The sequence below is a fragment of the Canis lupus genome, chromosome 33, assembly GCF_048164855.1.
Source record: "Canis lupus baileyi chromosome 33, mCanLup2.hap1, whole genome shotgun sequence".
In the NCBI taxonomy this organism is placed as follows: domain Eukaryota; kingdom Metazoa; phylum Chordata; class Mammalia; order Carnivora; family Canidae; genus Canis; species Canis lupus.
Window position 1 is genome coordinate 17,635,502 of NC_132870.1, and position 26,964 is coordinate 17,662,465.

The following is a 26,964-nucleotide window of genomic DNA, read 5'->3' on the forward strand; positions in this document are numbered from 1 at the left end:
ATATTAATGGTTGTCAGATCCTTTATAGTTTTTTTTTTTTTTAAGATTTTATTTATTTATTCATGAGAGACAGAGAGAGAGAGAGGGGCAGAGACACAGGCAGAGGGAGAAGCAGGCTCCATGCAGGGAGCCTGACGCAGGACTCGATCCCCAGTCTCCAGGATCATACCCTGGGCCAAAGGCCGTGCTAAGCTGCTGAGCCACATGGGCTGCCCAGATCCTTTATAGTTTTGAAAGAGGGGAGATGGAAAAGGGAACAATGTGAGAGCTAGGATACCAATGAAGAGGAAACAGTTGGAGAAGGGAAGCTGAAAGCACAGAAGCAAGCTCGCTGTGTTATTTTGTTTCTCAGGTCTGTTCTATTTAGCTGCATGTAAGTTCCCCAACTAGTTTGAGTCCAGCAGAGCTGGGCAAATGTTTTCCTTAATGGGAGATAAGCCTGTGAATTCTTTGTGAGTCCTTGGCCTTTGCTGCCCTGGTGTTCTCTCCTCTCAGGAGAGAGTACCTGGAACTTTTACATGATTTACTTTTACAATTAGATGAAAAAAGAAAGTGTTTTTGTTCAAATTTGTCATTCTGTGAAACTGAAAACCCCTCTCCTCTTCCGCCATCCCATGGTCTCTCTTGCCTTTAAAAGCACCATCATCCTGGGCTGCGAATCAGCTTCTACTGACTGTCTGAACTGTCTTTTAAGTCAGCTATTGATCTTGGTAGCTATGTCACTATCTTGGTTCATGTCTTCATTCTTTTTAATTTTTTTAAAAGGTATTATGTACTTGACAGAGGAAGAGGGAGGGAAAAGTAGATTCCCCACTGAGCAGGGATCCCAATGCAGGGCTGGATCCCAGGACTCAGTCCCAGGACTCAATCCCAGGACTCAGATCATGACCTGAGCTGAAGACAGATGTTTAACCAACTGAGCCACCCAGCCACACCAGATCTTCACTTTTTGCATAACCGATTCCTAACTGGTTTCGTGCTTTCATTTCTCCCTCTCTAAGGTACCTGTAAACAATCTTCTGAAACTTCCATTCCAGTACTTAACTCTTTATTTTAAAAATCTCAAATGCTTCCCTGTCACCTAAAGAGGAAATATCTACTTCATTAACATTTCTGACTAAGGTCATTCTTGAACCCTTCTTAGTCTGAGATTCATCTGTTGTGCCTTCTCACAACTTGGGTAGCAGCACTGAGCTACCAGCTGTTCTCTAAATGCACTATTCTTTTTTTCATACTGTTGTTTCCTCTGCTTAAAATTCTTATTCTTTTTCCAATTGTCCTTTAATCTTTACAGATCTTTCAGGACCCTGACCACTCTGTGCAGTTTTTCCTGACATTCCCGGGTGGGATAGTTGCTTTTCCTGTGCTCTAGTAGTGTGTTCACGTATTGATTACCATGCTTCTCACTATATATATATATATATGCGTGTGTGTGTGTGTGTGTGTGTGTGTGTGTTTCTTCTGAGAGTTTCAAGAAGGAACAGACAGGATCTAAATCTCAAACATCAGTGTGTGGCATGCCATAGGTATTCAGTAATGTTGGTTGCTGGAATGGCTTGTACCTCATATTCCCCATCCCTGACTATTTAAACACTACCTTCTAAGACCCACTTCAGTTTCCTTGATGGCACACTCTCTGATTCTCTCACCCAGAGTGTTTTTTCTTAAATGAAAAACTAGAAATTTCTTTATTTCTGTTGATTTGGCATTGTTTTCATATCTTATAATTTAAAAAGTCTTTTTCAGGTCAACTGAAATGGAATTTGTGTCTTCACTATCCAGAGATGCTTGTATTCCCCGGATCACTGTCTTATGTCCAGTAGATGCTTAGAATTATTTGCTGAATAGAGTTAAGCCAAGGAAAGCCAATTCTGAGCACAGCTTCTGAAAAGATACATATGACCTGAACACTGTTTGCTCCCATAATGTTTGATTTATTTCACTCCCATTTGTGAGGACAGAAATTTTTTTTTTAAGATTTTATTTATTTATTCATGAGAGACAGAGAGAGAGAAGCAGAGACACAGGTAGAAGGAGAAGCAGGCTCCATGCAGGGAGCCCAATGTGGGACTCGATCCCGGGTCTCCACGATCACGCCCTGGGCCAAAGGCAGGCGCCAAACCGCTGAGCCACCCAGGGATCCCCAAAGAGGACAGAAATTCTAAGAGAAAAAAATACCTTTGCCAAATAAAAGTCATCGTAATTCACACAGTACAGGAGATTGATTAAATCAAATTGGTTTTCTGCTTAAATGTAGTTAATATCAGCATGGAGATGATAGGAAATAAGACAGAGAGGACCAGGAATAAAGGAATTTAGGGGCAGAGAGAACTTGAGGTGAGGAGGTTTCTACCTGGAGATTCTTGGGTACTAGGATGGTACTTGGAGGGACTAGGTTATGAAGGTTGGGTACAGAAGGCAAAATGATGCCAATGACAAATGCTGCCTGTTTTGAATATTTTCTAGTGTTAAACAGAACTTTCTTCTTCCAGTCTGGCACCAGGCCACCAGAAATCAGTTCAGTCACGGTAATATTATGGTTCAGGCACATTATGGGGCAAACACACTTTCTTGGGGATCCTAATATTTCTTTGGGGGGAAGTGTGCCCACATTTCACAAGCACATCAACAAGTGCCTGGAGGGCCACCTGTTCTTCAGTGGGAGCTTTGCAACATAAATTTATACACAATTGAATTATTGATGAATTCAGAGGATTATATTTAATGTTTAACATGAAAAACAAAGTAATGGGAATAATTTTAGAAAAGGGAGGAGTTGAAAGAAAAAGGGTGGCCAAGAATTAAATCAGGAATAGAGGCAGAGATGAAGAACATTGGAAAAAACGTAGGTCAGAGTGCAATTGCATTAAGTCATTTAAATCACACCTTCGGTGATTAGGGAGGAGTTATCAGTTTATTTAGAAAATGGATTAAAAAAAACAGTAATGAATTCTGAGAATAGGCAGCTGAAAGGCATCGGGAGGTTAAAAAAAAAAAAAAATCACAAGATATCCCCCTGGGAGATAGAGTTGGCAAAACAGCTGATTTTAAAAAGTTTTAACTCTTCTTTCCAAGTCTCCTGAAAGACTGCAGACTAGCTTAATTTATATTTACTTCCTTAGAAAATATTTCAACGCTGCAAATTTTAGCAAGGACACCACAAAGAGGTTACATACTTTTCCAGAATAAACACTACTAATTGTAAAATTTCATCAAATATGAACGGAAGGCTTGCTTTATTTTTTCCAAAGGATTTACATTTATTACTTATCTATCATCTATCTATCTATCTATCTATCTATCTATCTATCTATCTATCTATCTATCTATCTATCTATCTATCTATTTAACCAGTTGCAAAACATTCGAGGAAAGGAACGGTTTCCTCTTCCGAGGAGATCCAGCTGTATGTTTCAGAGTTTCTAACCCCCCACCCAGACCAGCAGACACGCAGCCTGATGTGCATGTGTATCTTCTTCTTCCTCCTCCTTCTTCTTTTTTTTTTTTTTTTTTTTTTTTTTTTTTACGAGGTGCGTCAGCATTTTATCAACTTCTCAGAAGTGGCAATGGCCCTGAGAGGTTCCGATCTACGGCCCCAGATTATCCTTGGGAGCTCGGCTCCCCACGTCCAGTAACTCCACGAATCCTCGGTCCTCTAACCTACCCCCCTTTTTTCTTGAGACTTGCCGCGTGCCCCGAGCGAGGGGGGGGCGGCCGCGGAAGGGCAGGGCGCGGGGTGGTGCGGGGCGCGGTGGTGTGGACGCGCGGGGCGGTGCGGGGCGGTGCGGGGTGCGGTGCGGGAGCGCGGAGTGGTGCGGTGCGGGGCGCGCGGGGCGGTGCGGGGCGCGGGGTGATGTGGGCGCGCGGGGTGGTGCGGAGCGCGGTGCGGGTTGGTGCGCGGTGCGGGGCGGTGCGGGGCGCGGGGTGATGCGGGCGCACGGGGCGGTGCGGGGCGTGGGGGGTGGTGCGGGGCGCGCGGTGGTGCGGGGCGCGCGGGGCGGTGCGGGGCGGTGCGGGGCGCGGGGTGATGCGGGAGCGCGGGGTGGTGCGGGGCGCGGGGGGTGGTGCGGAGCGCGGTGCGGGTTGGTGCGCGGTGCGGGGCGGTGCGGGGCGCGGGGTGATGCGGGCGCACGGGGCGGTGCGGGGCGTGGGGGGTGGTGCGGGGCGCGCGGGGCGGTGCGGGGCGCGGGGTGATGCGGGAGCGCGGGGTGGTGCGGGGCGCGGGGTGGTGCGGGGCGCGGTGCGGGCGGTGCGGGGCGCGGGGTGATGCAGGCGCGCGGGGTGGTGCGGGGCGCGGGGGGTGATGCGGGCGCGCGGGGTGGTGCGGGGCGCGGTGCGGGGTGCGCGGTGGTGCGGGGCGCGCGGGGCGGTGCGGGGTGATGCGAGGCGCGCAGGGTGGTGCGGGGCGGTGCGGGGTGGTGCGGGGCGCGCAGGGTGGTGCGGGGTGCGCGGTGGTGCGGGGCGCGCGGGGCGGTGCGGGGTGATGCGAGGCGCGCAGGGTGGTGCGGGGCGGTGCGGGGTGGTGCGGGGCGCGCAGGGTGGTGCGGGGTGCGCGGTGGTGCGGGGCGCGCGGGGCGGTGCGGGGTGATGCGAGGCGCGCAGCGTGGTGCGGGGCGGTGCGGGGTGGTGCGGGGCGCGCAGGGTGGTGCGGGGTGCGCGGTGGTGCGGGGCGCGGGGTGGTGCGGAGCTCGCGCGCCGTCCAGGGCCGCGGAGGCGTGAAGCGCGGGCCCCGGGTCCGCTCCCCCGGGCCGCGCAGCTGGGGCGGCTCCAAGTGCGTCGCGGGCTGTAATCCCTCCGCTAAGTACTTGGCTCTCAGTCTCCAATCACTAGTGGGAGCTGGAGAGGGCAAGTGAAAAAAAAAAAAAATCCAGAGGCAGCCGAGGAGCGAGGGAAAAAAAAAAAAAAAAAAGTCCCGCGGCGGCGGCGGCGGGGGCAGAGCGGCAGAGCGGCCGCGGCTGCCAGAGGTGGACGGTGCGGCCCGGCGCGGGGCGCGGAGTCGGCGCGGGGCCTGCGCGGGGCGCCCGGCGGAGCTGCGGGGACGGCGGCGCTCGGGACGCCGGGCCCGGAGCTCGGCGGCGGGTAAGGCGCGGGCGGGCGCGCGGGGCTCGGCGAGCGGGAGGCAGCCGAGCCGGCGGCGGTGCCCCGGGGCGGCTGCGGGGAGCGGGGGGCGGGGGGCGGGGAGCGGGGGCTCCCGGGCTTTGTGCGCGAGGCGCGCGCGGCCGGAGCCGAGACCTCGTGCGGGGCGGCCGGCGGCTGCGGGCGGCACACGTGCTCGGGGCTCGGGCGGGACGCGCGCCGCGGCGGGGGCACCGGCGCCCCGAGGGATGCGGCGGGCGGGGGCGGGGGCGGGGGGACCCGCGGGCGCAGCCACCTGCCTCGGCAGCCTCCGGGGACTCCGCGTGGCGGCGGGGAGAGCGCGCGGCGGGCGGCCCGGGGCTCGCACTTGGCCCCGCGTCGCCGCTGCTGCCCCTGCTAGTCTCCAGTGGCTTCGCCTCGACCTCCCCCGGTCTCCGTCTCCCGCTCCCCGTCCCGGTCCCCGTCGCCGTCCCCGTCCCCGTCTCCGTCCCCGTCCCGGTCCCCGTTTCCTCCACTTTCGCGGACTCTCACTTGCAGGCTCTCAGCGGCGCGGCTCCCTGTGTCTCCCTTTCTTCGCCCCCGCTCGCTCGCAGCGTGCATCAGTCGGCCCGTGGCCGTGTCTCTCGGGGCTCCGTCTTTCTGTCTGTCCCTTGCGGTGTTGAGGGTCTCAGGCCCGGAGAGGACCCTCCGAAGCCGCCCCCCTGCGGTGTCCTGCCCTTTTGAGCCGGACCACTCCCGCTGGCTTCTGGGTCCTTCGTGTTTGTTCTTCACGGAGCGAGAACTGCGTGGTTTCCTTGAGTTATTAGGAATTGCTCTTTTCTTAGTCACCTTTCCACCAAGGTGAGGTCAGTGACTGAGCAGCCCTAGAGGTGCCAGTGAAAGAAAACAGAAGAAGAGAGCTGCCTAATGGCCTCCAACACAGAAGGAGAACGAACCCAAACACCTAAACGTATCTGCAGTGAAGCAGAACCACCTGAGAAATGTTTCTGAATTGTGGAAACAAACACAAAAGCCTCCAATAATGAGAGGAGTCAGCTGCGAAGTATTTGAAAATAACTCAAAAGAGCATTTATGGAAATTTCTTGCTGCTCTAAACTGATGCCAACGAATATCTGTGTTTCTTACTGTATATTTTTAGGATCCTAGGGACAACTCGCCTAATTATAGTCTTGAGAAAATTATGAGAAATGTCCTTTGTCAACCGGGACATTTGTTTTTAAGAAAATATTCGGTCTTTGTACTCTTATGCCTCTTTACACTCCAGTGATCAAGAAGAATTATTTTTAACTGCAAAGAAAATAGGAAAGGATTTGTCAGTGATTTTAAAACATGAGACATTCCAGAGATCAATAATTTCTTTGGAAAACTTTCACTATAAGGACGTTTTGAAGGATATTACATCTTAGTGAAATATGCAAGTTATTACACACTTAGATCATTGTGTGATGCAAAAGAAGTTTGTGTTCTGTAAGCAAATCATAGTAGTGATGGTTTTTTTTTTTTATGGGAAACATAGCTGGGAAATTAATTGCTCTGATTTTCACTGTTTTCTTTAGTCATGCATAATGTACCTTTGTTTTTAGCAAAACATGGCCTGGGGCTACAAAACTTGATACAGTGTGTTATTTGTCCAATCTCAAATACCATTTAGAAAACCACCTTTTCCTCTTGGTCACGAGATAGAAGTTGATATGATCTCATTACTCATGTGCTAGGGTCTCCTGATGAATTTTAATGGCACTGATTTGGGATTTTAAATCAAAATGTTAGCTTTTGGTGAGTTAAAATCCTGATTTATGTCACGTTAGTGAATCATCACTATTTATAGGGGCTTTGCCACCTTGTCTGCCAGGTGCTGCACAGTATTTAGCCCGGGCAGGGTTGTCTGAATTCTCTGTTAGATAATTGTCCCTGAGTGACGTGCTGCCTCTACTCATGACGTGTTCATATATGTCCCTCAGAATGTTCCAGTCATTAAATAATATTTATTAAGAGGAAATTGACTTAATTTTTTCCTCATAAACTTTGAAAAGTGTGTGAGATGGCCTGATAAAATATTTTTATTACAGTAAATGTTGATTTTATTATTGAAATGTGTAAGGTAATTTAGAATGTGATATCTTTTGGCATATATAGGACCCTCCAGTATTCAGCTCAGATTTATCATCCAAATCTAAAGTTCACTGTCACTCACTCCAACCTGGCAACGCGTTTCCTCCTTTTCACATGCCCCCTGGTTTCTGCTTCTCCGGCTTCCGTGCACACCTCTCTCTGTTTACCTCTCTGCTCTCTGGTTACTTGCTTGGCTTTCCCCACTGGGCTGTCTTTTCATTGAGGTAAGGTAGTGTCCCATTTCTTTCTTTCTCTGCCATTCCAGTTGCCCAGTGCAGTACTCTAGGATAGATGGTCAAAAAATTCTTGAGGGATGATTTGTCTGTAACTTGTGCTGCTGATTCTCTGTAGGTATAGTAGCTCAAGGGAAATACTACAGTGTAGTGTAAGAGAGCACGGACTGAGGGATGAAAGGGGCTTAGAGGGCATCTCCTCACACACATCCATATTAAAGATGCAGAGGATGAGGCCTAGACCATTTGAAAACCTTGTTCAGCAGTAGACAATGAGGCCACAGTCCTTTCCCCTGGACTCCTGCTTGCCTTCTTTTACTAGAAGTGGAGAAATCTATTACGAGGAGCTAACAATTACTATCTAAACTCTGAAGATTTCTTCTCATGCTGACCCATAAAGTCATGCCTGAAACTTCCCATTTTGCAATAACTGGTAATCATTGGTTACACGTAGTCATGGGGCTCATGTTTGTCTTTTAGAGCACTGATTTCTAAGTGCATGTACACTAAGCATTGTTTGGCCGGGGGCTGTGTCATCTTGGGCAGCCTTTTTATTTCTACCTGAAAAGATTCAAATTCTCTGGATTAAATTTTCTCCTCTATAAATTTTTGTACATGTGTTGAATGGCGGGGGGGGGGGCACGGAAGAGGGGGGTGTGGAGGGAAAGAAGAAAGGAAGTTTGGACCAGATTAGGGGCGCTTTTTGAAGTTTTTCTTCAGAGACCACTGGTTTAACTCCCAGAACAACTGCATATTCATCTGTTTTACATATCAGACTTCCCTGTGAGCTTTTGTTTGAAAAAAGGATAACATGGTTTAGAAAAAAGTCTTCAAGACCACTTTTCCAATCTCCCTTGCAGTGACCACTTTTGCAATCTCCCTTGTTGAACTTCATAATCAAGATAATTTCTAGCTTTTAAATCCAGCTATCTGGAGGATGGTTGAGAAAGTTATTAGGATAGAAGCAGAAGCTGATTTTGCCTGAGAGATAACTAATTTCAGATTTTCATGTGCTAAATTTGATGTGATTGGCAGAAATTGAAGTAGCAGTGTTGGAATGCATAGAGGCACGTAGAATTCACAGGAAGGAGGGGACAGGGCTAGAAATAATGCATTTATTTATTTATTTTTAAAGATTTTTAATTTATTTATTAGGAACAGAGAGAAAGAAACAGGCAGAGGGAGAAGCAGGCTCCATGCAGGGAGCCTGACGTGGGTCTCGATCCTGGGTCTCCAGTATCACGCCCTGGGCGGAAGGCGGCGCTAAACCCTAAGCCACCGGGGCTGCCCGAAATAATGCCTTTAAAAGACATTTCACTCTTAATAATTAAAATTGAAGAAAACTAAAACTTATCAAAGTCTGGAGGAGAAATGAAGTTTTGGGAGCGGGCAAGAGGGAAATTTTGTTACTTCTGAGTATTAAGTTCCTCTGTACTATTAAGATTTTTAAAAAGGGTATTATGTAACATACATCAGGCAGTAATCTGTTTTCATGATTTTCAGAGCATCTACTTTACTTGCCAGTGATCTGATGAATGAATTACATTCATTTTACTTAAATGTTTGAGTGCCTACTCTCTGCTTGGCATTATTATATACCTTAGGGACTCTGTATCATAAGAGACACAAGGTTCTTGCTATCCTAGAATTTGCATTCTAGACAGTGAAAGCAACTATGAACAAGCACATGAGTAAGATCATTTCCAGTAGTGAAGACTGACATTAGGAAAATACGACACGGTAGCGTGACAGCAAGTGGCTGGGGCTACTCTTCAAATGGGATGGTTGAAGAAGGTCTCTCTGAGGATGTCCCTGAATATCAAGAAAGCCGGCCCAGTGAAAATCTGAGAGCTCTTCCTGGCAGAGGGAACATCACAGCTATCTTCTAAAGCAGCAGCAAGTTGGGGACACGCTGATGATTGGATTCAGGCAAGTAGAGGAAATGGTAAGAATGAGGTCAGAGAGATAGCCAGGCCCATGGAATGAAGTATACATTTTATTCAGAGCATCTTATTAAACCACCTTGGAAGATTTTATACAGAGAAGTCAACAAATATGACTTAGCATGTCTGGAGTGTGAGCAAAAATGTCTGAAGTAAGATGATGAGGGAGACCATGAGAAGGATCTAGCTGATAGTTTGGTGGTTTGGCTAAGGGTGGAACCCAGAGAAATTGATCAGACATTGTTCTTATTACTAAATAAGAGTCCCTGAGTTGGATCATTACCCGCCCTGCTCCGCATTAATCTACATTGCAGCAATCCACTGGCTCAGTAGTTGCTTTTCCTTTTACATTACAGACCTCAGTACTTCAGTTCTCCGGATGTCACCTTCTTACCTCCTCCAAATACCTCCTGGGCTACAAGCCTCTCCACTCGGGAGCTGCAACGTATCCTGAGAAGTGCCGAAGTGCCGTGGCAAGGTTCTTTAGGGTTCAGGGTGATCTTTGGACTACCCGGGGATGCTTGATGCTCTGAGCTAACATCACTTCATTTTATATACAATTTGCCTTCTGGTTACAAAAGAAAGGAAGCAAGTCAGAATTCCTCTACTAAGGTTTCAGTGGCATTTTTCTCTACCCTTCATCTTTTTTTTTTTTTTTTTTAATTTTTTATTTATTTATGATAGTCACAGAGAGAGAGAGAGAGAGGCGCAGAGACACAGGCAGAGGGAGAAGCAGGCTCCATGCACCGGGAGCCCGACGTGGGATTCGATCCCGGGTCTCCAGGATCACGCCCTGGGCCAAAGGCAGGCGCCAAACCGCTGCGCCACCCAGGGATCCCTACCCTTCATCTTTGAAAATGACATGCTTTTTTAAGAATTTCATTGTGAAGTCTGCCTTGGTAGTTGTGGATCTCACCCATCCTTGTATCCCAATCCTTTGCAGAGAGCGAGTATCTAGCAGGCTTTCGTAAATATTTGTGGAATGCGGTTGCATGCAGCCTCGTAGAGGACCTATAGTTTTGGTTCAGCTGACTTTATTTCTCTTGTCTTGCAGCAAGTATGTGACTACATGTGCCTTCAGGTTTAGAAGATAGTAGCAAGTTTGGAAATGATTTTTACTGAAGGCTCTGTTTCTTTATTGGCTAAAGGGAGAAAGATACAATCCCGTCTATCTCTTCAGAACCTTTCTTGCCTGGCTGTCTTGAGATAAACATTTTAGTCATTTTTATAGCAGTTATAGAGACATGGACTTAAACAAGTACAGACACATCTGTCACTAGTTAATTTGTTGATTTATGACTCTAAAACGATTCCAAGGAAGTCTGTAATGATGGTGCCTTTGTCTAAATTAATATCTTGTTAGAAATCAGTGAGTTTTCTCTAACGAATATATTTTACTACCATCTATAAAAGATAGTAAATTCTCAGTTCTTCTGGGAATAAGCTACTATTCTGTGGTCCAATAAACGTTGAGCCAGAATAGTGCACATACTGGGGAATTATCCCCAAATCCTTCCTCTTTTACTGAATGTAGTGTTCTACTCAAGTGGGGTTGCAGACAGCTTGGCATCACCTTGCTTTTAACCTATCTAGCAGTTCTTTTCACTGTTTTACTCCTTTTCAATTAGTCAGGAGTCCCTTCTGTATCTGGGCGTCTTTTCTTCCTAACTTCATTTTGTTAAAACCTCCTGCATGATTCCCATTGCCTTCTATGTCACAAGTGTTCTGTTTGCCCCTCCAGATCCACTCTCAGCCCTTCTACCTTAGGCTCTCCCAGACAATACCTGGGTGAACTGCTTTGGTTTCCAGATGGCTTATGTCATTGGGGAGCCCCAGCAGGAGATTAAGGGGAGGGTGGGGAAGAGGGTATTAATTCTCTTGGCTTCTTCCCTGTTAGATCAACTTGGGCTGCCTGTGGCCCTGCGCTGAAAGGCACAGCTTCTCATTAGGTAGGCTTCCTTCCATCGTTCTGTCCTTCCAGTAATCTCTGGAAAAGCCCCTTTGCTTTTACTACTCTGATTTACTGCACTACCTTTCGAGGTTCTTTTACACTCCTGTCTATACCTTATTAAATTGTTTGCTTCTAAATGAATCGTCTTCAACTTATCAGAAGTTGTAACAGTTAAGGTCTCATTTTCTGTTGATTCAGCTTCTGAAAGCCTTGGCCATCCTTACCACTGTTGGACTTCTGCTTTTCACCCCAACTTTTATGCTTCTATTCTTGCCATGGTGGCATAGAAAACCTAAGATGTTATAAATAATTCTGTCAACAGATTTATTGGTTTAAACGCTTAAATTGACTGTCTTCTGTATACCTCCTATATATGTAATTTGATTGTTTAATTCACTCTTTTATTCATTCATTAATGCAGTGTATATTTACAGAGTCAGTATTTGGGGCCAGGCACTGTGCAAGGCATTGTGGCTACCCAAGGGCAGATGTTTATCCTTATTTGGGATGAAGATTGGAGGGGGCAGGAAATAAAAAACTAAACAATATTTACAAGTCAAGTTGGTGATTAGGATAAATAGGGCATAGTGGGAGAGAGTAATAGGAAGGATTCTCATTTGCTTGAGATCACAAGCACCTGAAAAGGGTGTTTCTAAGTGGCTTTTGTTGACCTGCATCTGTTATCCAGGCTCTTTATGTGGGAATTTTCAAAGCTTTTCCTAATGACACAAATAATAAATCTTGGTAGGAGAAGTAGAAATTGCAGGTAAGCCTACAGTTGCCTTATGCCATTACCTAAAAGTAATATTTTAATATACATATATGTGCCCCTTAAGAATTTTCTTATGTATCTTTATGTATTTTTAAAATCTCTTTTTTTTTAAGATTTTATTTATTCATGAGAGATAGAAACAGAGAGAGAGAGAGAGGCAGAGACACAGGCAGAGGGAGAAGCAGGCTCCATGCAGGGAGCCCGATGCAGGACTCGATCCCGGGACTCTAGGATCACTCCCTGGGTTGAAGGCAGGTGCCAAACCGCTGAGCCACTCAAGGATCCCCCTGTATTTTTAAATGAAAGTAAGGTCATATAGATTGTTATTTGCATTTTTCACTTAACCATACAACACCATTTTATATCAGTCTATTCATTTTATTTTTTTAAAGATGTTATCTATTTATTCATGAGAGACACAAAGAGACAGGCAGAGACATAGGCAGAGGGAGAAGCAGGCTTCCTGTGGGGAGCCCGATGTGGGACTCGATCCCAGGACCGAGGAATCATGACCTGAGCCAAAGGCAGACGCTCAACCACTGAGCCACCCAGGTGTCCCAGTCTTTTCATCTTAAAACTAGAACATTTAATGTATATAACCTGATCATTAATGATCACTCTTATATTTATTAGGATTTTTAAAAAGTTAGATAGGCATGAAGAAAATGAACATGGCCAGTAATGCTGCCATATAAATAAACTTTGGAAATTATGAGTCTCTTGGAAGTTGAGAGTATAGAAATGACTTAAGTCGTGTGGATTTTTATTTCATCAAAACTCTTTTGAATTATATCTGATAAAACTAAATGACAACAGAGAGGAAAGAATTAAACTTCTTTTGTTTAACGATTATTTTATAGAGGTTTTTAGGCCTAACAGTGGTTTGTTAGTGAATGTCAGGTGTGTAACCCAAGAAGGATCCCCTGGGCATCAGCAAAGCCAACTGGTTAACTGTGGGGACTCTGGAGGTTGACTGGTTTTGAATCTTGGCTCTGTCGCTTATTAGTTGTATGAACTAGCATTCCTCAGAACATACTTTGGGAAAAATTGATATAAATAATTGATGAAACATTTTACCAGTCTATTGTCTTCTGAAAGAAAGGGACCAATCTTGTCAGAATTTTTCCCTATAGGTGTCACACCTATTCTAGAGAAGGAACTGAGTTCTTGGGGTTTTTCTCTTCCCTTTGTTTCTTTTTAAAAGTAAAATGAGTATTTTTCTTATCCAGAGAAAGACTTTTTGCCAGCCCCTCTGGGGCTTATTGAGCTCAAAGTTTATGGTGTACAATATTTTCTAGAAAGCTACTTACTCTTATTTTTTTCTAGTAGTAAAGAATGTGTATTCGTGGATGTGAACTTGGGGAATACAGGAAACTGTAACAAAATAAAAATCACTCACTCTTCTACTACCCAGAAATAGTGGTTATCAATGGCCACTATTTCGGGTCTTTTCTTTCTTTTACAAAATTGGGAGCATAATATAAGATTTTTTTTGTCTTGCCTTTCTTGTTTTCACTAGACTTTATTTACTTAATATTCTTAATCCAAGAAGTGTAGTGATTTCTGGCTTTCAGATGAGTGGTAATCTACATTTCAAAAGACCTTCCTTTCTTCCTCCCCAAATTCTGTGGCCAGAGACAATATGAAAATAAAATAGTGTATCTAGAATGAGTTTCTCTCTCATTCGGAAATTGGAACCACCTGGTAAGCAGTTGGCAAGCCTTTTTAAAAGACCTGGAGTAGGTGACCTCAGGTTGCTTCATTGTTATGAGTCATTCCAGTGTTGTAGCCAGCAGCCAGATGGACGCAGAAGAATTCATGACCAGGCTGCTCTGGAGGCATTACTTACTCATCCTGAGTGACTGTGAGTGAAGTTATATAATCCTGAGATTACTAGGAAATGTTATCCAGGGAAACCCGAGTTATCCAAAATAGGTTTAGCTATGTAATTTTTAAATGATAAATCTGTTTCCTTCATTGCATGTTGGAGGTAGGGCTCTAATAATATACTAATACGGAGGACAAGCAGTGTCCCTCAGTGTTTTATCTTATAATTTTGAGTGGGAAATATATTGTATTTATATGATAGTATGTGAAGACTTGAGCACCTCTAAGTTTTAATCCTAAGTGATGGATTTATGCTGTAGTGCTTGAAATATATATGCTTAAGAAGTCCTTTTTCATTCAGAAAACTTTTCAACAATTTTGAATCCTCATCTCACTCAAGATTAAATCAGTCACTCTTTAAAACACTTATCTTTAATATCTTTAGCAAATGAAAATATTTAAACTCTTTTTTTAAAGAGGAAAACCATGCTACACTGTTTAATTGAATTAAATTAGCTTTTCATGGAAATTTACCTAGGAGCTGTTTCTGGAACCAATTTGGAAAATGATCTTTGTATTCTGTGGCATTTATGTCTGATTATGTTTTTCTTAGTAATTCTCAGTGGACCTGATTCACTCCTTGCTTCAGTCATCAAACCCTTGTGATTTTTGTAGGCAAATTAGGCATTTCCTACCCCATAATTATGCATATTTATGGAATAATGTATACTTCTTTAAATACAGATGGTGTAAGAAATTATTAATTCCATGACTTAAACTTATTTAAATTTTATCATTTTAGTATCCTATAGAGTATGTTAAGGCTAAGATAAGTCATATATAAATTAACTTCTGAAAAACATTTTGTAGAATTAAGTTTTGGCCCCTTCATCAATAAAAGCAGGTGCTGTTGTTTGTGAAAATGGCGGATGATCCAAAATTTCTTAAAAAAATATGTCATCTTGGGTCTCCTGGGTGGCTCAGTGGTTGAGCGTCTCCCTTTGGCTGGGGTCCTGAGGTTGAGGCCCACATCGGGCTTCCTGTATGGAGCCTGCTTCTCCCTCTATGTCTCTGCCTCTCTTCTTTGTGTCTCTCATGAATAAATAAATCTTTAAAAATATACTTATATTGCCTTGAAACCTACATTTCAGTCATATCAAAGATTTTGTGCACTACATTTTCTATATTCTCTTACTTTGTAAACTGTTGTTTTTGAAAGCTATGAAGAAATTGAAAACTGCTTAGAAAAATTCAAGTTTTCAAGTTTTTGTAAAATCTATTCTCGTGATCAATAGCATGGGAACATATTTTATATGCTTTGGTACAAGAACTATAACTTAATGCCTTTATTTCTTGTTACTTCATGTCTAAAGATATTCATATTTCTTGTTACTTCAGTTTAAAGATATCCAAAACATATTTAGCTTTTAAAAAAAACTTCGCTCTGTCTGCCACAATCTGGATGTTAGAATTGCAGCTGTTTTGGGAATACATGAATGCTCATTTGTGTTCTTTTTACTCTCCATGCTTTTGTCTCTCTCTCTCCCCTTCATTTTTTCTGTCACTTTTGCACTTGATTTGAAAACATCATTTCTTTTGGATACTTTTTCTGGACCAGAGGGGTTAAAACATTGTCATTTCTAGGATTCTGAACTTGTAGAGTATTTCTAAGGTTCTTACTAGCTTTATATCTTTTGATTGATTGGAGTTTTGACTAAGTTAGCATAATTGAAATGATGATTTGATATTCTGTAGACATAATCTCAAAAAATACTTTAATAATATCATAGACTGATAATAACAGCAAGATAAATTTTTCTTTTGTTATGAAATCACTTAACTATAATTCCACTGAATATTTTTATGAAATGTCCTTGTTTTAAACAATTAAGCAATGCATTCTTATAGCTAAAACTAAAAATGGCCTAGGCGCCTGGGTGGCTCAGTCAGTTAAGCATCTCACTTTGGCTGAAGTTGTGATCTTGGGGTCCTGGGATAGAGCCCCCAAGTCAGCTCAGTGGGGAGTCTGCTTTTCCCTCTCTCCACTTGTGCTCACTCACTCTCTTTCAAATAAATAAATCTTAAAAATATTTTTAAAATGGCATGGACTTATATAAAATATATTGTAGATATTACTTGGATCTAGGCAATTTTTATTCCTTTATACAGTCTCTTTGGTATTCAAAACTCAATAATTGCATTTTATAGATTTTCTCCGAGTACTTTGTAGCTCCTATTTTATTTGAAATTTCATGTATTTATAATTGTGGTTTGAAAGCTATTATTATATATTAAATCTTTTTCCTGTAACTCTTCTAGTATGCAACTTGAATTATCATGAGGTTGTAACTTCCTTTTTCGGCTCATCTCTCTTAAACCTGGAAGGTGTAATGCAATTTAACAATAATATTTTATAACTGTAGTTTGTGAATAGCGTCTTTATTACAAATGGAATTATTAAATATTTATGCAATATGAATGAACTTGATGCTGTACATGTCAAAAGAGAATCAAACCTTGCTCTAAGGGGAAAGGATGTTTAAAATTAGAGATGCTACACTATCAAAAAATAAATGCAGAGCACAAATAGACTGCATATGGGAAAGACACAATGAAAAGCTGATGAGAATCTTAAGTGCCAAGGTGATTCAGTCTATTATTTTTTCTTTAGGCAATGCCATCAGGGGATGTGTTTAGGGAAGGCTGGGGTTGGTGTTCTGTGCTTTCAGGTTTAAGAGTCAGTCTTCTATTCTCCAAATACCTTACTTTTTCTCTATAAACTGCTCTTTTTTTGAAACGGATTAGAATTTTTTAGTTTAACTTCTTGGATTTATATTTTATTTCCCAACCAGATTGTGAATTCTTCTTGATGTATAGCAGCAGTTCTTTAGCTCTGTTTTGGCCTTGTTGATACTTCCCGTCATTGTATGGAGCCCATGAGTCTTGACATCTGTAATGTTTCCTTGTGGACTTCACCTTTTTAGGCTGACAGGATGTTCATCTTTCTTGTTTTTCTTAACAGGACTCTCTGGTCAACTTGATCATCGATTTTTATTTGCTTGGATTTTCCTTAGCTTCTGAATATGGTTTTTCTTTTTTTGGTGAAATTAGAGTTGTAATTTCTTCACGCAGCAACAGATATTTTTGGAGCACTAGGCTGTTTTAGACTGGAACTGCATGTAGTATTTCAAGTAAAGGTGAACTGTGGTTTTAAATAGGTTGAAAACTGTGTTTTTTGTTCTTGAGAAATGTTGGTGCCATTGTTAGGTTTGTTGGGATGTGGGAACACATTAATGTAGTGACTTTTAAGCTCCTTTCTATGATATCTAAGGCCCATTATCCTGAGAAGTACAATCTGTTACTTCCTTCTCTACATGCATACCCCTATAGTTTTCCACTTTGACTCTTATTTGATGTTTTTCCCCTAGTAACTCATAAAGTTTTGGACATCTTATGGGTTATCCCATTGACTTGGCATTTCACGTACTGGAAAAAGGATCTTTTGCAGACCTGGAAAATTTAATCTACATTTCATCTTCTACATCATTTATAAAGATGTTAAATAAGACCATGTCCAGCACCTTCCCTATTTATAGTTTTCCTGCCAAAGCAGTGCCATTTTTTTTTTCCCACTGTCTTCATTTCCCCAGCAAGAAGTTCATGTAATCCTCTGGTGACACTTTTTTTTTAATAACTTTTGTGGTAGTACCTCATCAAGGGGCTTTAAAAAAATAGATGGATTATATACACTGGTTTTTCCCTTGAGGCTCCCCCCATCTTTTAATTTGCTGAGACTTGATTAGTCCTGAAAAAATTCAAAGCTAGTGCCACCCCCCATTGTTTGCTAAATTCTTCAGTGCTTTAGCATATGTAAACCTCACAATTTGAAAGACAGTGGATAAGATATAAGAGGTGAAACTTAGTATTAATGTGGGTGGTTGAAATGCAATTATATGTAAGCAAGCAAAAAAAGAGGTTACTGTGTTTATTTCTTCTGTTCCAGAGATAGTAGTGATTATCATCTCCATTTAGCAGGTGAAGGAATTTAAGGCACAGTAAAAAGTTCAGCAGGTGGTAGGACTTAATCTAGACTACTCTGTATCTCACCTGCGACTGTCTGATTCTAAATCCTTGCTTCAATGTTGAAGGCTTGTTAGAACCAGACGTTGTATTAGTTACTGATAATACAAAATGACTGGCACTCAGCTCTGGTGGCCTGAGTGAAACTCCTGAGGGAAGGAAGAAGCCTATGCATAACACTGTATGAGACAGTGATTACATGTGGAAGGTGCTGTGCGAGCATAGAGAAAGGTTGACTGTTAAAGAGTTTTCAAGATAGAGACATGTCTTCAGAGACTGATAAAGACAAAATATTGAAAAACATTTCGAATCCTAAATGGTATGATGTCTTTCCCCCCTTCCATATGGAACATTTCTATACGGAGAGAACTGACACTTTTTCAGAGCAAAGTTACTACCTCTTTAGTAACATTGATTTGATCCACATGTTCGTGTGGGGGGTGGGGAGGGGGGTGGGGAGGGAGGGCAAAGGAAATGGATAGAGGGTATTCAACATGGGTTAAATGTAATGACATATTTTAGTGATTTTGGGAAATCCAATACCTCAAATAATTTGCTAAGGATATAGAGGTACAAATGATGAAAAATCATTTAAAAATTATCAATTTATCTGAAATGATGTAATTAAATTTAAAACCTTATTTTGAAGGAGGCACCATAATGTATACCTAATAGTAAACTGGACTGTGGGGTTTGGCAAAAGTTCAGTTGTTGGGAGGGACCAGAAGGTATATACTAAAAACACAATAAAAACCTTCAAGGAGAGTTTGATATCGAAACTTGTGTAAATCCTTTCTTAAAATATTGAAATGGACTCTAGATCATCATCTGTAAAGAGATACCACCTATATTTTCTCTTCCCTATTTTGATTTGTCAGCGTGTGGTAGAGTGAAACAAAATTCCTGCAGTGGTTCTCCAGGCTGGTGGTTCTCCACACTGGTTTGCAACCTGCCTAAGTGGATGTTATCTGTCAGCCAGTCACTTTGCTTTATATCTTCATGCACATCTTTTCTAGAAAGAATTATAAAACTTTCTTTGTTTGAAGCATAATACAGTATGTTTTGCAAGCAAAAATCCAATGGGGTATTTTGGCTATGGCCATGGAGTTTAGCTGAGGCAGTTTTTTTTTTTTTTTTTTTTTTTAAAGATTTTATTTATCTACTCATGAGAGACAGAGAGAGAAAGGCAGAGACACAGGCAGGGGAGAAGCAGGCTCCATGCAGAGAGCCCAATTTGGGATTCCTCCCGGGTCTCCAGGATCACACCCTGGGCCAAAGGCAGGTGCTAAACCACTGAGCCACCCGGGCTGCCCTGAGGCATCCTTAGTGTCCAAAATAACCAGATTAAACATGTTATTTTATGTGAAGCCAAAGTGCTATGAGGAGAGCAAAATCTAAAATCGATTTAGGCATTATAAGGAAAACAGTAAATTTAAAAATTTTAATATTACAAATACCAAATATGTCTTAACCCATTTTTCTAGTCCAGTGATCACCATTTGATTTTTCAAAGGAGTTTGGAGTATAAATATTACAAAACCATACTAAGCTATAGTATAATTTGTAACAAATAGAAAGCTTCCTTAGTGACTCCTTATATTCCAAAATACAATTTTCCCATTATGGAAAATTATATTTATGTTGAACATAAATAATCAGATATTTGCTTCACTAATGACTCAGATTATTTTAAAATCATGTTACTGGGTTTAACGACGCGACCTCTGTTCTGTGACCTTGTGTATTTCTGGAGGCTTGTTATGCATGTCAAGGGTATTTCCTTTTATTTGTTTTAATTTTACCTGCCATTTAAATCATTGAATGACCCTTTATAATTTTATTATGAAACCATATAATAAGGAAGGACTAGTTGATTATTTTTTCCTTTAACTTTCATAATCTCATATAATTCCAGTCTTCTTTGTGTTCTCATTTCTCAGGTCAAATAATTCTTGTTTCTCAATTTCTCATCACAGTAATGGATGAGATAGGCTAATATGTTTCAGTGCATTTATTGTTCTCATTTTAGCATTTTACATCTGTTCTCTCTTTCAGGGGAGGAAAGCAAGTAGTATGTTGAAAAGAGCACACGATTGGGAGGCAGGAAAGGCCATAATTAGTTTTGGAACCTTAGACTGATCACTTAAATAAAAGATTGGTCAAGCTCTGGAAGGTCTTCTGGCTCTGAAATGCTGTGATTCTATAACCCAAATGGGCAAATCTTATCATAGTTAATAATTGTAGTATGGCATTAGTCTCTTTAGATAAGGCACCATAACTTGTATGTTTGTCTTTTTTTTTTTTTTTTCCTTCTCAGGGGGTTTTTGGAATTTCAGGGAAAAAAGAGAATGTTCACAAATTAAGTCCCTTCCAAACATTATCACCTTTGAGATTTTATAGTTCTTTCCATGAGAGACTGGTTGATATTTAAAAATCATATATTTATACTGTGCACCATTTTACATGCTTCTATAAATCCTTTCCTTGGAGTTGCAAATAATTTTGACAACTAGGCGGTAATACTGCTGCAATCACTACTATACTGCTTTTTTTTTTTTTTTAAATATTTTCTATGGGATGCCTGGGTGGCCCAGCGGCTAAGCACCTGCCTTTGGCCCAGGGCATGATCCTGGAGTCCCGGATCCAGTCCCCCACATCAGGTTCTCTGCATGGAGCCTGCTTCTCCCTCTGCCTGTTTCTGCCTCTCTCTCTCACTCTGTGTGTCTCTCATGAATAAATAAATAAAATCTTAAAAAAAAAAAAAAAAGGTTGGATTCAGTTTCCTGCTTGGCTGTATTGGATCGTAAGGGCTAGTTTTACTAGAGATAAAATATGCAGAGCCTGCTAGCAATAGAAGTTAGTTTTTGGAACTGCAACTTTTCACTAATCAATGAGATGATTCCTGTGCTTTATTGGTTATCTTTGTTTCTGTGACTACCTGTCCTAAGTATTGTCTTTTAAAATGATTTTTAATGTAAATGTTGAAACTGAGCTACATTGAGATGTACAGTTTATGCTGATTCTATGAGAAGTTACTGCCCATTCTATTCCCAAAATATTCTTTTTTCATGCTGTTTTAGGATTGATTTAATGTTCAGATTCCTTTAGAACATTCAGGCAACTTGATATTATACTGTTTCAAGTTGGTTAGTACTTTCCCTTTAAGAACTATATTTTCATCAGCAGTCAACTTTATTATTTTTATATATGCCAAGGTTTCAGTGATATTTTCTAGATTATCCATAGCAAATTTTTAATCCCAGCATGCTTCTGTGTAACCTTTCCCTATACTATGCCAGCATGTATTGTAAGAATCTATACAAACAAGTGTATTACACTTATTCAGTTGTAAAATAAATTTGAGAGAACAAATAATCAGAGACTCTAAAAATTCATTCTGGAGCATTTGTTAATATAAAGCAGGAAGCTTCCACTGAAAACTGTAGAGTTGATTGTTTTCATGAAGTATTTGTTCTTATGAGAAAGGAAACAAGGAAAAAACTGAAATTCTTAAATGCTGAAAATGCTGTTTTCCATAGTAAATGAATTACGGTTCCTGATACTAAAATTTTGGAATCAGAAATGAGAATGAATATGCAACAGAGGAAGGCAAATCCCCTTTATATGGACTATATGGACTCTTTTTTTTTTTTTTTTTTTTTTTAGAAGTTGGATTGAAAAATATCTGATTACCTGTATGCCCAACATGAATCACTTCATCTATCAATTTCTCATACTGATGTTATTCTTGTGCTTTCCTTTACTTTTGAAACCTAATTCATAGTTAATTTTAGAAAATAATTCTATTAATCCCATTCAACTGGACTCATTTTTTTCCATCTTTCTGCTTGCACCCTCTTCCGTTCATTTGCACCCTGCACTGTATCTGTTGGTAATAACTAATTCCCTGAATTGTTAATGTGATGAGGAGCATCCTCCCCATTTTTACTGTACTGACTGCCAAAAACTGTGTTCTGTTCCTCTTTTCCCCTCATATTTCATAATATGGAATATAACACCCCAAAGTCTCATGGTTAGTGTCAATTGATTTCTCTATTTTTTATGATTCTAATCTTTATTTCTTTGTGATTGTGGAAAATACCACATTGGGAATATGTGAAAACCTTAGGATTAAAAAAAATGTCATTTGTTGTATTTGTTTTAAAAATACATCCTGGGACATGAAATAGGAAAAAAAAATTCTCTATTTTGATTGAAGCTAGTGTAGATGTTCTATGCTGAATTTTGGTGGTAGATCTCTGGGTTTGTATCCTAGCTCTCTCACTCAATGTCCTCTTCTGTAAAATGGGGATAGTAGGGGCACCTACTAAATAAGGATGTTGTGGGAAGTAAATGAAGTACCTGGAGCTGTACCTGGCATACAATAATTGTTCAGTAAGTGTTCATTCTTCTCCTATATTTTAGGGGCCTTTTAAGTGGCATTGGCACTCAAGCTTACTTTATGAGATTTTTATTTATATGAGATTTTTCCACCAAAATAGAATGAAGAAAATTTACAGAGTTAATTGATCAGTATTTAAGAGAAAGCTTTCTTAAGGAGTGTTTCCAAATGCAAAATTTTTTAGGTCACAGATATTCATATTAAAATACAAGTGTCTAGCTAGAAACAAAAAGCTCTTAGAAACAAAGTTATTTCCTTCCTTTTTTATTCAATTTGGGATTCTTCCATTTCTATTTCAAATGCTTGCTTCTAAAAAAAAGTTTACGTAATAAAATAAGAGGATAAATTCTATGTTTTTATTAATTTGAATGATATTTTCCCTTGGATGAATTATGAAAAGTCTGGTTAAGTTTAGCATTAGTGGAGCTTGAAGAGATGTTAATATTAAGCAAGTGTTTAGTTGCATGACATGATCAGTTTACACTGATCCAGAACCTTAATTAAAGTTTTATTAAACTGTGTAAACCATGATCCAGTTTGGATTTGAAAGTAGATAGACATCTGTTTCAAATATTATTACTACAGTTAGAAATTAATAGCCTTTTTCTCTGAAAGTCTGCATGTTTCCTTTTTGAAACTTTTGTTTCTGTCTTCTCACTATTCCCTCTATAAACATTTTTTTGAGATGTTAAGGTTATTTTAAAAATCACATTCATAGTCTTTTTAGTATCTATACTAAAGAAAAGCAGGAAAGTGTTTGGAAGTATTTTATTGAAGAACAATAAAACAAGAGTCCTCTTTGTTTTTTGTTAAAAGCAAATTTCTATGGTGATGCATTAGAAGCATTTAACATAGCTTTCTTGATATAGGACCTTTGTGCTCTTCTCCCTCCCTCTCTTGCTTTTGTTCTTTATGAAGTGAGAGCTCGTTCTAGCTGAATTTTGGTATCATTTTGCTCACTTAACTAGTAAGTATGAAGTGCCCTCATTTTCATTTTTTTCTTTCTTTGCTTCAGTGAGAAAATTCTTCAGCAGACACATATTTCAGCTAATTGTATATATGTTTTACCCTCAGTTCTGGAAAGAAATCTTGAAATCATATTTCACTCAGACAACATTTAATGTTATTTAAAGAAAGAACATCAGAATTTAATTTTCTATCAAACCATGTTCACTAAAATGGAAGGAAACAAAGCTTGTGATATCCCAAAGTTCAGAATTCATTCATTTACTATATTGCTGTGTCTTGGTTCTGCAAGAACTGATTATTATATGAATGCATGTTTGACAGAAACTTTGTAAAATATAGGAAGAGGTCAAAAAGGAACCTGTACTATTTGGAGTTCAGTTTTTACCATCTTAATATATTTTCTTTGATCTTTCTCATAGGTTTTTACATTAAAAAAAACTGAGATTCCATCTTAACTTTATTTTTGCTTGCAATTATGCTATGGATATTTTCTCATGTTTTTAAATATTCTCCCAAACATTTTAATGACTAGAAAATATTCATTTATTTACTTCTAATTTTTCATCATAAATAATGCTACAATGCACATCTTTATGAATAGATATTTGAATATATGAATGCTTTTATTTTATATGTAATACCAAATTGCTTTCCAGTGAAGCTATTCTAATTTATAATCTTACCATCAGGATATTTATTTTACTCATACTTCTAGATATGTTAATGAATATTTTAATTATATCTCTGAAATCTCCACAAGTCTCAGAAAAAGTTAGGGGTCACCTGCGTGACTCAGTTGGTTAAGTGTCTGCCTCCAGCTTGGGTCATGATCTTGGAGTCCTGGGATGAAGTCCTACATCAGGCTCCCTGCTCAGTGGAGAGTCTGCTTCTTTCTCTCCCTCTCTGACCTTCTTCACTGATTTTGCTCTCTCTCTGTCTCAAATAAATAAATAAATGAAATCTTAAAAAAAAAAAAAAAAAAAAAGGAAAGAAAAGAAAAAGTCAAAACAAAATGTGAAAGACCCAAACAGTAAAGTAGTTTTGGATATGTGCAAACAAGTTGTTTTTATTTTATTTATTTTATTTTATTTTTAAAAATATTTTATTTATTTATTTATTCATGAGAATACACAGAGAGGAGAGAGACAGAGAGAGAGAGAGAGAGAGAGAGAGAGAGAGGCAGAGACACAGGCAGAGGGAGAAGCAGGCTCCATGCAGGGAGCCTGACGTGGGACTCAATCCTGGGTCTCCAGGATCACGCCCTGGGCTGTAGGCGCCGCTAAACTGCTGAGCCACCCGGGCTGCCCAGGTTGTTTTTATTAAAAAAAAAAAAAAAAAGCACAGGTTTTTACTATGTATTGATACTGACCATTACTTTGGATACATAAGTTCAAAAAATTTATTTAAATCCAAATTAATTCCACTTATTTTTGTAATCATGTTTGAGTGCTAATTTGTAACTATAGGAATGACTTTAAGGAAAAAGCTATTAGTTCACACACAAAGTCAAAGGCGGTGGTTACCTCGGGAAAAAAATCTAATCCAAATTCTTATTTGATATACAAAATAAAATTTGAGGTTGTCTTGTGCTTTGTGGAAATACTTTCATGTTACATATTACAGTGGAGCTGTGGAAACTAAGTTGTCTGAATCCTGCTCTTTTCTTGCTTTAAAAAAAATGTTTGTTTTTAAATGAAACATTTCTTCTATATTAAAGAGCATAAACATTTATGTACATTTTAAGGAACATGACTGAATGCTTTTACATCTACTAGTCAGCTTTTGAGGGAGAGTAGTATCAATATCTTTTTAGCCTCCTTGAAATTATGACAAGAATGGAATGTTCTCCTCAATGACATTTTGTTCCTTTCCTTTCCATCTGAGTATACACTAACTTGAACTTTGTCTTTATTATTCATTTGTTTGTCAAAAAATAATTTTACCATATGCACTTGTATTTTTGAACACTGTATTTTTGAGCTTTATAATGATATTCTATAATTAGCATCCTATGTTTTTACTTTTCCTCTCTCAAATTTATGTTTTTAAGATATATCCTTGTTGTCTGAAGCTGCATTTCACTTATTTTTATTATGTTGTATTTTTCTGTTCATGAGTAGACCACAGTTTAGTTTCTCATTTACTTCTGAATGGTTGTTTCTAGATTTTTGCTATTATAAGGAATGATGTTATGAGTTTCTTGTGTTGTCTCTTGGTACACAGCTACAAGGTACTTGGTAATTGCTTGGTCACAGAAAAGGTGCATTTCAAATTTATGAGGTTGTGTCATATTGTTTTCCAAAGTAGGTGATACTCCCACCAGGAGCTTGTGCTATTGTGCCACCTCCTAATCAATGCTTGATACTGTTAATTTATTAAATGTTTATTAATATCCTTGTTTAACACAGTATCTTATTGGGATCATAATTTATATTTTGTTAATTGATAATGATGAGCATATTTTCATGCATTTTTTTGTCCGTTTGTTCCCTCCTTCCCACCCAACTGCCAGCCCTGTGACTTGCCTGTTGATGGCTTTTGCTGATTATCTGTTAACGTGGCTTGCGGTTTTCTTAGTGATTTGTACTGATTTTGTTGTTACTGTTTATTGTGAATACTAATACTTTAATCAATTAAATGAATTGCAAACATCTTCTGACTTGTAATTTGTTTTATCTTTGTATGGTAGCTTTTAATGACAGTTTTCAGTTTTAATGTGGTCAGCATAATCAGTTTTTTCCTGTATGGTTTCTATTTTTTTTTAGTCTTTTGTTTAAATCACCTTTGCCCACCCCAAGGTCATAATGATATTCTTTTACATCCTTAATTCATCTTCATTTGAATTTTGTTTGTGAGGTGTGAGTCCAATAAAATTTTATTTTCATGTGTTTAAACTATTACACATTCCAGAGTGGTTATCCATTTATGTCAGTTCTGTTATGTATACATCTAGAAGTGTATATATATGTGTGTGTGTGTGTATATATATATATATAGTGTATATACATGAATATATATACACACAGAAGTGTATATAGTGTGTATATATATATATAAATATATATACATATATATTCATATTGTTATTTTCACTTTCTTGATGGTATCCTTGGGTGCAGAAGTCTTTTACTTTTTGATGATGTCCAATTTAACAATTTTTTTCTTTTGTTGTTTGTACTTTTTGGTGTCCTAGTAAGAGACTACTGCTTTATCCATCATCATAAGTATTTTACACCTATGTTTTCTTATTAGAGTTTGCACCTTCGTATTTGAAAGATAGTTTTGAAGGTTATAAGGTTCATGGTTTACATTTTTTTAAGAGCACATGACTGTTATCATTCCAGTGACTTTTGGCCTCCATTGTTTTTAATGAAAAGTTAATCTTACTGCAGTTTTCTTGTGTATGCTGGGTCATTCTTATTTATCTGCTTTCAAAATAGTCTTTGTCTTTAATTATTTTTACTATGATATATCTGGGTGTAGACTTCCTTATGTGTATTTCACTTGGAATATGAGTCTTTTGATTATTGTTTTTAATTAGTTTAAGTGTTTTTCATCAAATTTGGTAAATTTTCAGTCAGCCTTTTTTTTTTTTTTTT

The 26,964-nt window shown here is 39.9% G+C and overlaps 1 protein-coding gene across 1 annotated transcript in view; it reads left to right on the plus strand.

The window, feature by feature from the left end:
- Positions 1–4,967: 4,967 nt before the first annotated feature.
- BMPR1B (bone morphogenetic protein receptor type 1B) overlaps positions 4,968–26,964 on the plus strand; it is a 393,829-nt gene continuing 371,832 nt past the window's right edge. The window contains exon 1 of the mRNA XM_072810288.1: positions 4,968–5,079. The gene's annotated coding sequence lies outside the window, so the exon portion shown is untranslated. The remainder of the gene's footprint in view (positions 5,080–26,964) is intronic.